Source organism: Protopterus annectens, chromosome 2.part2 (genome assembly GCF_019279795.1).
Source record: "Protopterus annectens isolate FY-2018-M chromosome 2.part2, PAN1.0, whole genome shotgun sequence".
In the NCBI taxonomy this organism is placed as follows: domain Eukaryota; kingdom Metazoa; phylum Chordata; order Ceratodontiformes; family Protopteridae; genus Protopterus; species Protopterus annectens.
The window spans coordinates 944,286,070-944,298,569 of NC_056730.1; the positions used below are offsets into that span (position 1 = coordinate 944,286,070).

At 37.0% G+C, this 12,500-nt stretch overlaps 1 protein-coding gene across 4 annotated transcripts in view; it reads right to left on the reverse strand.

Annotated features, from left to right (window-relative positions):
• The window catches only part of HAPLN1 (hyaluronan and proteoglycan link protein 1), a 661,153-nt gene that overhangs the window by 337,693 nt on the left and 310,960 nt on the right, over positions 1 to 12,500 (reverse strand). The window lies entirely within an intron of this gene.

Sequence of the window (12,500 nt, forward strand, 5' to 3'; positions counted from 1 at the left end):
ATTTCTCCAAGTCTTTTGGGTTTTATTTACCATGATGGGAATGGACCCCATTCCGAAGTCAAAGAACAATTAAAGTTCATGAAATTAATATTGTTTTAATCTTTGTTAATGAAAAGTGCTCTTTGCAGCACTCTAATGTGCCCAATAATGACTCCTTCTGCAATTCATACAGAGTTACATGTACTGGTAACATATCCAAGTATGATTGTAAATTATTTTTGTAAGACTTGTTGCCCCTGCTACTACTAGAACTGCCTGATTATCCTTCATCCACATTGTCCTCATTTCTTCCTGAAAATCCTGGCATTTTATGCCTTTGTGTCTCACTGTACATAAGGCACTGTAGTCACTGGGTGTAGCAATTTCAATAATCAATGCTACTTTTGTCTTCTTTTCATGGACTACTATATCTGGTTTTCTTGAATCTATTTTTTGAACTGTTGATAATGGGTGATCCCATGTGATCTAGACTTCATCATTTTCTATGATGCTCTGTGGCTCATGTTTCTAATGTTTTTCAGACACTTCAGTCCCATAATGTTTTCCACAATCCCTAATGCAACAGTCTTGCCACATTATTATGCCTTTCAGTATACACTCCTTCTGTCATTAGTATATCAAAGCAACCAGCTACAAGATGCGTGACTGTTTCCAGTTCTGTTTTACAAAACCTACATTTGTCCATTTCTCCCACATTTTCAATGGATTTTGTAAACCAACGTGTACATAGTCCACTATTTTGGACCGCCAATATTAACCTTTTATCTTTTGTTTTAAATGCAACTCTCCTTAACCATCCCTGTGTTTGATCCTGATCAACATAAGGTTGTTCCAAGAGTTACCTATACTTGCAACTATATTTATGTATTTTCCACATTTCTTGCCTTCTCATCTGGTCCTTCACCTTAAATTCTTTCTTTTGTTTTTTGGCACAGTCAGTTGCTGCCTAATTTTTATCTACTTCTGGTTTGATTTCCATTTCTGCTCGATGCTGATATGCTTCTGCTAAACTAAGGAGGGAAGTCAACTTAGACTTTTTGTCCTCATGTTTAAGAACTTTTATAAAGTTTGGGTCTTGTGAAGTCAACAGATATGTGTGCAGTCCCATGATTCATAGGTTAGTACTAAGCTAACTGCCCTTGTGAGCCATTTTAAGCCTAGCCAATTATCCCTTGTGAAACTCAAACCATGCACCTTGTGCTTGCAAGGCAAACACCTTAACCATTAGGCCACCCTCCCAACCCTGATTACAGATCTATACACGTAATCAGTATCGAAGAGGCCAATACCTCCTTCAGAATGTGGGATATATAATCTTGGTATGCACAGATTTTTATAAAACTTAGCTACACAGTGGTATAACTTGTTTACTTCTGTTATATTGCCTGGATCTCTATGGATAGTCCTAGTTATTGTGTTCATTTGTTTTATCAAACTTCTAACTTTTTGGGTTTTATTGACCTTCTGCAGTCTATTTCATTCATTGATCTTAATATGCCTATCTATATTAAATCAAACAACTCTTCTCTTAGCTCATTTTCTTATAAACGGAGGGCACATTTTTGTTCTCTATTTCCTATAGGCATTCTATAGAAAGTTCTATAGCATCTTCCTGCAGCAGATTCCCATCAATTTCATCCTGTGTCATCCATTGCACTGTCATATGGGGGGACACTGAGCTATCATTCCTTAACATAGACTGCGTCAGAGTTGCGACAGTTTCCTGTTCCTTCCCTTGCTGTCCAATTTCAAGGGAACATTTATACTGGTTTCCTGTGGAAGGCTCCAAAATATCTTCATATGACAATTGACCAGTTGCTTCCCATTCCACTGGTTTCTCCTTAATTTGCATGTCCATTGCTCTATTCTACTGTGATGTTTTCTGAGTTAGATTTTCTACACTGAATCTTTCACCTCACAGGTACTCCATAACCTCAGTTTCTATTTCTTTAACTTCTCCGTTCCCAATCTTCTTTTCTACTTTTCCTCTTTGTCTTCTTATTTTTCCTTTGTCTGTATTTCTCTTCAACTATCTTTAGTGCTGGTCTTTTTGTATTGATTAGTTTTGCTTTCTCTTTGCATAAATATTACACCATATTAAATCACTTTTTCTTTCTCATGTCCATAGTTCTTTTTCAGATGTCTCCTAATCTTCCAGTTCGCCTTACTTTGGGGACTTGTTCCATCATGCTGTGATGTAACCTTTGTTACACCTTCTACACCAAATCCTTCACCTCACAGATCAAATTAAAATAAACAATAACTCAATGCATTACATACACAATTTATATTATATTATCAAGATTTCAGAAACTCAAAATTCATGTTGTCGAGACCATATGATCAAGGTTCAGAAAACATGAAAGTAAAAAAAAAAACAATATAACTTGCCATATTTTCCATTAAGGCTAATGGTAAACAGAATATTTCAGATGGGATAATGGAGAGGATGGAGATGTAATGACAGCAAATGGAGATCTAAATAAAAAAATGATGCTGAAAGGAATGATCGAGGGAGTTATATAAAAAACTGGTGTATAAGCAGGGGTTAGTACTGATATGCTGGAATGAAATAAAGGCAGCAATAAGAGAGTAGCTGCTTGGAATTGTAGGTCAGGTGAAGACATGGAACTGGAACTAAAACCCCTCATAGTATAAAAATTAGACAGGAAGAGAGAGATAGAGCAGAAAGATAAAGGATGGATGGAAAGAAGTGACCTAAAATGCCAATTATATGTACCCAAATAAAACAAAAACATAAAAGGGAAGCACTGTCTCAGATTTTGTCTCATATATTTTCCCTATCCCTCATGAAATGTTTGAATTTCTGGTAAATCACTAAAGATTACTGTCAGTCTGCATTCTCTGTCTCATATCACCTACTTAGAGGCAATCTCTGCTTGACATACAAAGCCATGTCTGACCCAGCTCTGTTAGAAATGCTACATCTAAAAAAATCCCAATCCCTCCACACAGCACACTCAAGAGACCTCAACCTCATTTCCACCACAACGCTGGATACAACACCTGAATAAGCGACTAATTGGACGGTACTCTGTCCGAGCTAATGAAAGAAGGCTGTGAGTGATACCGGACTCGAATAGGATGTAAAAAATAAATTTAATTCACAAAAATGTTCGAATAGCTCATACATGTCAATAAAATCACGTAGTTTTAAAAAATCAGTGGTAAGCGCTTTCATCTGCTATGTGCAGACTTCATCAGACCAGGTGAACAATCAGTACTGCTGTTTTTAAGTACTTTTTGGTGCCAACTTTCAAACTGCAAAAATACATTTAACCCTTGCATCTACAAATGGAAATGCTCTGCATACATTTTAAAGAGCCAATCCATCAATTATTTAAACCAAATAACACACGACAAAGTCATAACACTGTAACAATATCTCATCAAACTCTGATATAAATACATTCTATGTATATAATAACTGACTTCATACCTACTAACTATATATAAATAATAGATTGCAACATACTCGACAATGCCTACAACCTAAACTCTCTCATTACCACAATCAACAGAACATGCTGGAGGGACAGTTTCATAACCCAGAGACTGCCCATGCTATGGAATAGACTTCCCATACATGTCAAGCAGAGCACCTCACTGGCCCTCTTCAAGAGAAATCTTGATGAGTGGATGGGAAATCGAAAATTCACCTCAGGGATTACTCCAGTGGCTGTACTCGAGATAGGCACTGGAAACTAAGGTTGGGTGGCACAATGCTAGGGTAATCCTATGGGCTAGGCTTGTAAAGGCTCCAGGGCCATTAGCCTAGTACACACCTATGAACCTATGAGCCTATAATAATGCCAGACATTAGAGTTTTCATGTATCTTGTTGTTCCGAAAAAGCGCATTGATATAAATCCTGTTGTTCTATTAACTTTTTTACATGAATTAGGGCAATATTTAAAAAACTGTCTCAGATCTTGTCCTTTGCCCCCATTATTGCTTAGCTTTGGCTTCAATTATTGAACAGAGAAACTGAGATACATGGGGTAGTCAATCTCCTGCTTTGGAGTGACCCTGCAGAAGATGCCTACAGCAAAGTGTGCCTAAAACATTTATTTATAAACAAACAAAACCAAAAAAACAAATACCAAGTAACCAAGTAGCTAGAAGGAAATAGAGATGCCAGGCAGCAAGTAAAACAATGAGCATGTAATCATATACACTCTGATGAAGTCCCATGGATGTTTTTGTGTATGGGATGAAAGCACTCCATGTTTTACGTTATTAAATGCTCATAGATTTACTTGCTGCCTGATGTCTCTCTTCACTTCCGATTACCTGGTTACTTTGCTTTAATTTATAAGCAGGTTAAACACAAGACATTCTGCATGAAATAATGCCAATGATAGTCAGTGTTTGCTGCATCTTTCTTAAAACTGTCTAACCTGCTCAGTGCTGGCAGTACAAGGAAAACAATGCCACCACAGACTTACCATTCAGGTGAGCAGCTTCAGCAGTTTCCAGAATTCTTTTTTATAAATCTAAACTATACAACTACTGATCACACTGAAAAGCGAATATTTGTGAGTGATAAATAGCATCCCACCCAAGCATATAGTTGGCGATCCAGTCCAACTGTTGGATCCATAATATCAGTATGTTTTTACTGCTGTTGCCGTGCTCTGCCCTCTACACCTTAATAACAACAAACAAAACAGGAGTCAGTGTTAGCTAGTCACCCTGCCCCAAATGATCAGAACATTTACTTAAATAAAAGAGTTGTGGAAAGGGTTTTATTTCTTAAGGCAGTGGAAGAATACTGATGAATGGAGCTGTTGATAACAGCAAATGTGGGTGCAGCCAAGGTGAGACAGATAATGTTATCACTTGCAGGAGACAGCACTCCTTAGTGGTGTGTGCTCAATTAAAAAGGAAATGCAACACAGATGTGTGAATGCTGCTACTGTACAAATGTATTTATTTTCTCTCCCCATTCTTCTCAAGTGTACCTCATTATGAGGAACATTTCTACTTTTGAGTCTTAAAACTTTTATATTCCTCCCTCTTCTGCACTGATATGGACATCGGTCCTGCACTAAATAATTAAGGGTGGGACTAAAGTGCCCAACCTGGTATGACTGTAGAACTCCACCTCCATAAAAAGGGTGTACTGTCTCACCCTGAGTCCCCCAAAAAACTAAATTCATACAGGATGGAATGAAAATGTGCCCTATGCCATATAAAGGACCATGCCAACAGTACCCCATGAAACAGTCTGTTTGTGCCAGCACAAACACTGAAATCAGATAAGTGGCAAGCTCTCATGCACTGCCCCATATAGGAGGATTTAGCAATCACTACAATGTCATTGCCACTTAAATAAATAGTAATAATTAAGAAAAAAACATTAAAACAGTACTTGCCCTTTCTACTGGATGCCATCATGTTAGAGAAATCATAACATAATTATGTCAAGCTGAAGGACATGAGCACAATTTGTAGTGGGCAAGTATACATAAACAAGTATCATTGTGCAATCAAACTCATTCACAATAACAATGAGCAACATGCCTTTGAATACTTGAAGGAAAATCCCAAGAAACACACAACTCTGATGTTGGGCGGGCTAACCATTGTAATGTTTTACTTGGTCAGCGTGGTTACAACCACTATTTCTACAACTCTGCAATGTGTAATTGTTTTGTAATGGAACAGATGTCATTCTCTGTCTCTGTCGACTAAACCAAGGTGGAATAAGTTGATTGGAAAAATATGTACAAGCTGATAATTACAACAGTTTAGGTTAGATTCTTAGTGGTTTCTTTGCTATAAGCCACAAAGAGAACACACACACACTTAAGATAAAAAGTATGCAACTCCATGTGAATGTTGGCTAGCTGTTAAAACACAGACTAAACAGAAATGGTACCGGTTGCATGCAAACAGCCAAGAGACTGTGGATTGCTATAAATGATCTGTTTTTTTTTAAAGTCTGTCATCACATAAGACAGTGTATAAAATGAAGGAGCACAAACTGAAGTTCAATGTTTCTTGGAATCATAATAAATAATAACAAATACATAAATAATAAAATAACTTTGTAAACAGATTATGTCCAAGGTAGAAAGCTGCAGCCAATTATTTATTGTTGCAGAACTATATTATTATGGCGATATATATGGACCATTCACCCTTAACGCAGGTCACAGCAGTCTACAATCAGCATTTCTGAGAGCCCTATTGTTCTGTTTCTATAGTAATTCCCTTCCTAGCAACATCCCAGCATTAACTGCATAGCAGATACAGAAGATCAGGTGGTATTCTGGTGAGTAACTTCTTTAAGCCACCTTTTAAATACTAGCAGGAGAGACTTTCAAACAATTTCTGATTGGATGGCTACCAGGAAACTAACAATTGACTATGACAAAATATTCATAATGTTATTCAAAATTGCACATAAGCAGTCAAAGTACCCCAAATCAGTATACAGATTCCACTAAGGATAATCATCATTCATGTTGACAAACAAAAATTCCTAGCACCCTGATTCAGCAAGAACCTTGACTTCAGTCACAAGACTCAACTAATCTGTGGAAGTAGCAAATGTAAAGAATCAGTACTAAACTACTGAGGTCAGAAGAACCATAGGATTTAACAAGCCTACAGACAACTTTCACTATGCATTACCAATAATCCCACTGAATTTATCATAGCATTCCAAAAGGCTACAGATAACAGGAAACAAGACATGTATGTTTATTTTGGTTATCAGAAACAAGGGAATATCACTGTGCCTCTTTATGTAAGACAAATGTGTTACCAATTATTACACCAGCAACACTGCTGCTAGGCTGCCTTATGTATAAAATAATATTCCAAGGGTACCACCCATCATCAAACTCTACAGTGCAGAGCCATATTATTCTCTACAACATTGACCCAAGGCACTATCGTTCTTATATTACCTCCCTTAGGACTTGTGACAAGTGAGAAAGACTTCAAGAAAGAAGACTATGCTATGTAGAATGCTTCATATTATAAAGCTGTAAACCAATAAAACTACCAAAAAGTTTGAGAAAAATTGAATGGCCATCACAAAGAGGCAAAAAAAAAATTGTGCAGATGCTTTCAGGACAATGGATGAGGAAGCTGTTTTTCTTCCTCTGCCTGTGTATAGCTCACAACGCACAAACTTAATTGCATGTAACAAGTAGCATATCAGCAATGACTATAGTCAGGATACCTAATGATCCATCATGACAGTACTCAAGAAGCCACATATCATATTCATAAGTTTCTTATGGTTGGTTTTTGCTATTTTTTCCTAACGTTTTGGGGGGGGGGGGTCCACAGGAACTACCTAATGGCTTCACTTTCCTGCACTCACTTGAACCATTCATTTCTCTATCATGACTCTCCATATCATTTCTTCCTTAATGGAGGCAAAGGTGAGGTGTTAGGGAGTGGATCAGTCTGATGATTCTGCATGATAGCTTATCTCCAAAATCTCAGTCAATAGCATATGCTAAACAATTGCTTCTCTTGAGAGGTACACAAAAGCTACCATGTGTATGCAGTCTCCTAACTAAGCAGGCAGCTATGCACTGTGGGCTGGCTAGGTTTCTTACTATGATACACATGCATTCCTGCTTCTACCACCAATGCAGTCAGGCACGCTGCCTCCCTCCCGCCCTTCATGGTGGGTGACCTGGTGTCAGACCCTAACTCCCATCCTCTCCTTACTTGCTGCTTTGAGCACTCCTAGCTGAACAGATGTTGTCTGGGAAAGAGTCAGGCCATTATCCATCTGAGCTAAGGAACCAGAGTTGGTGTTGGGAGGGCACAGCTATTTTTGTGAGAGAGGAAAAAAGATTATGTCAAACTCATCAATATAAGTTATGGCTTTGATTAGTTGCATCTCAGTGACTCATTAAGAAGCCATGCAGTCTAAACTACCGAGTTTACCCCCAATATATTTAGATTATAAATTTAAACAAAGACAACAGTCACCAGCAACATTACTTAGGTAAATTTATTTAGCACTTTTGTCCTATAGTCTTACAGACTTCTTCAACATTACTGTTCAAATCAAATTCATAGACAGAATATTTATATAATACAAAGTCATCACAAGACCTATCATGTGACATATCTGCAACACTATTCATTAAATCATAAAATTTGCATTTAAAAGAGCATGTAATGCTAAAAATACGTAGGCTAACAGCACACAATTAATTAATTTCCATTTTCCAGCCTTCTTTCTTTCAAGAAACATTCAGTGTCAATAATTTAATTTAAGCTAGGGAATCTGTTAGTTTGCAACATATCTGCTATCAATTTTCCTTGGTGTCTGGTTTGTTTTTTTCATAATTTCCACTTCTGTAATCAAAAGGCTAATGGTTAAGCCCACTAATATAAACTTTTATTTTTTCCTTGACATATCAAGAGGAAGAGTGTATTTGCAGAAAGCATTATTTATATCACAACTTCTATATCAGGTTATGTTACTGAAAGGATTTTCATCTCTGTTGACAGCATTTTCAACCTAGTAGATTAAAAATTAGAATGTTATCTTAAAGATTCCTGGGATTCTGCTGACATCACTTTAACAGTGAATAGATCTTAATGTTTACCTTAGGCATAAAAATCACTTTTCATCAGCATTCCCATTAACAAAGGTATTTTGTGAGATTTTCTAGATATTCCACTATCCTCATAAATACATTGTATATTTCTGGAATTATTATTAGTAAACAACTTTTTTTTATAAATATTACTAATAGGTCAGAGGGATCGTAATGGGGGCTACAGCAGCCCCTTCTTTGGTAATCTAGCATGTGATTTGGGCCTTCTCAAGAAGTCAATATGTTTTCCAAAGTTACTTTTTTACAGTTGATTTATTGACAATCTCTTTTTTTGCATGGTGTAGGACTCCCAAGGAGTTTGATCTATTTCTTCAAGAGCTGAATGAAACTTTATCTTTTCTTAAGTTTTCTTTGGGTTGTATAAATAAGGTGATTAGTTTCATTGACATTCAATGTACTAAGAATGTAGTAATAAGAAATTTGACAGTGAAATTCATAGAAAAGAATTATGTTCATTTCAGAGCAATCACCCAGCATTCATGAGGCATGCCATGCCTACAGGATGAATGATCCATACTTCTAGATTAACTATAGCAGATAGCGAATTTCAAAATGAAATTCATATTATATTTCAAATATTTGCAGAAAGAAGGTATAACATCAGCTTTTTGAAGACAATAGCTGAAAAAATCAGTATCAAGAGAAACATTTAAGTTCCACCCATCTAGTGAATCTTAATATCAGAAATGAAATCAGTCACATGCATTACAGATATTTTATTTAGATATGACATTGGATAGTTACAGCTGTGATTGGCAATAGGTTATCCTTTAGTTACAAGAAAAAAAACATTCTCAAGAATGTATTACAATGGGACAGTGCCATTGTCCATCTTGACATCATTGATAAAGCATGTAGAACATATAAGTGTGCACAGTCTAAAGTATGCAGGTATGTTCTAGAGGGATCTTTTGTCCTATTCCAATATTCAGATAGAACAATATACATTCCTTTTCATTACAACTGCATTTCCATAGATAATGTTTATGTTGCCTTACATTAAGCGTATACTTATTTCTATATAGGTATGGCTACCCTAATGTTATCTACACAAATCATGGACATACCTCTCAACCTGTTTGTACAAAAAATCTGGACAAAGCCTGACAGAATAGGGGATGACAGCTCAAAATTAGGAACAGATTTTAAATGTTGCTCTTATAAACTTGGAAAGTTACTAGAATAACAGGATTTGTCTTAGCATGGATTTTTCTGAAGATTATGATATTTAAAACACAAATGTATATAATTATTTAGTGATGTCAGTCCTCAGATCTTTCCAGTGATTTGCCAAAAAATCACAAATCTTATGAGTAATCAAAAATATGAGGCAAAAATTTGGACATTCTGCAAAAATCTGGACAGTTGAGAGGTATGAATGGAACACGTATGTCATTAAAAGTTATGATGATATATATATATATATATATATATATATATATATATATATATATATATATATAAAAACGTTCTATACAAACACACTTACATCTAAAGGAAAAACATAAAAATATTTATTTGATATGTTTGACCATGAACACTGTCATTCTAGATTTGTTGGAAATTATAAAAACAAATTAGGAGCAAGGGAAACTAAATGGTGGATATGTCTGCAAGCTGATAAATTCCCTGGCTTAAATGAAATAATCAACATCAAATGTTCCTTGAAGGATAGAGGGCTGGAATTTTTTGTCTCCTTAAACAATATATTTTTAATTTTATACACTCCCCTGGATTCAGCAAGCAGCTGTGTAGGAATAAGTTATTCCTGCATGGCAGGAACCGTTCCTGTTCAGCACAGCAGTGTGCCATGCATATGTATGAAGGCACGCTGCCATGCTGTAAAATGGACATGGTTCTGTGTATGAGCACAGGGGACGTGTCTGAGAGCAGAGCTCTCACAATACACACTTACCCTGCACTACAGAATTGCCTTTCAGCAATTTAAAATGAGCGAGAACGCTTGTAACACCCCCAACCCTTCAGGGTAAGAAATTTGATCAAACCCAAAAGGGACAATCGTCCCTACCAAGCCAAAAGTGGATAGAATAACACATTTAGCATAAGCACATAGTGCACACCTCCCAACCCGTCAGAGTAAGGAATATGGACAAATCCAAAAGGGACAATCGTCCCACAAAGCAGAAAGTTGATAAAATAGCAGGTTCAGCATTAGCAGGGATATTCTGAAGGGTACAAATAAAAAAAAAAAACACAACAAATAAATTTTTAAACATGCAATAAAGTTTAAGCGTAGCTGTGTGGGTGTGCCCTTTGCTTAGCTACGCTTATTCCAGCTTAAACAGCACAAGAAGTTAAATAGCAAGAGTTATCCAACATAAGCAGCAGTGTAGTGGTTAGAGCATTTGCTTTGAAAACAGCCATTCCCAGTCTGATCCCTACTTTAACCAATTTGCATTTTACATGTGAAAGAAGTACATAAAAATATTTTTTAATAATTAGCTACTAAATAACATATGTTTGTTTACCAGAGTACTGTAGCAGGTCCAGATGTGAGGTATCAGTTTAATAAAGCTCTGAAACCCCCATATAATCACAAGTGCCCCATACAGTATAGTCATACATGAATAAATGTAATGGAAGCACATTGGGGGATGTCAGGGACAGTAAACAAATTTATAATATGTAATGAATGATGAATCAATCCCATACAGCAGATAGTCTATAAAATAAAAAATAAGCAAAGCTAAACATTGCACAGCTCTGCTTACCAGGTGTAAGCATTGTGTAAATATAACTGCTAAGCAATGAGTAGCCCAGCTAAGTGGATTTGCCCATTCATAAGCAGTGCTGAACCTGCCCCTTTAAGCACTGCTAACCTTAGCTAAGCAGGTTTGCCCCTACCTTAGTTTAGCTCAGCATATTCAAAACCATTCAGTCCCAGTAAAGGGTAGGAAATTGGCCATATTTAAACCCTGCAGGTGGGAATACAGTTCATAATTGGTTGCAGCTTCCCACTGTAGGCAGTATGGCAGGTGTTGGTGAGGGCATGCACTTCCGGGCAGAGTGCTGGGGCATACAGGAGTTCAAGGTCATGGTAGGACTCCTGGTAAATAACCATGATGAGAGACTGCTGCAGAGCCAGTACCAGGGCTCCCAGTATAAAGCGGAAGCCTGGGATCATCACACCTGTGATCTCACCAGGGCCACTGGTATTCATCGGACTGGTGGGTAGGTCTGGTACCACTATGGCGACTTGAAGCAAAGGAAGAGGGAGCTCTTGGATGAGTGGGTCCAAGAAGCAAGGCAGAGGGGTGATGTCCCAGCGATGTGTAAGTATTCATATCAATAACTGTTTACCAAAGTCCAGCCTGTGCATGTAATGGATAGGTATGGCTAAATATTTCTCTACTCCCTTTACAGCTGCAGCTGAGCAGGCTGTGAATCAGGAAGATCATGCCAGTAGGTTCCAAAGGCTGCGTTGCGAGGCTGGTGAGTAACAATCTTGCTTATAGTAGTTATACCAAATAAATATAAATTAGTAGAAAGTCACCTGGCAGTACAAAAATTGTGTATGGGTTGTACTGAATAATCCAGACAATATGACAGTAATAGTTCCATATAGGTGATATTTCAGTAAAACCGTAACTGCCTGGCAATAAAGTTCTAAATCCTAGACTGGTTGTGTTTACTCTGGTATTGTATGGCATTTAGTGTTGCAGTCTCTGAAGAGTAATGTTGTGTTAACCACTGTTACCCACACTGTGCTACATAAAAAATATGTCTAGGAATGTCTGTATATGACTGTTGTAAGTACAAGGTCTGACTGTACAACCAAGAGAGACTTAGGCAGAAAACATTGAAGGAACAGAGAACAGTTTCTAAATAGCTCACTCTGATGAAACTCAAATTGTTG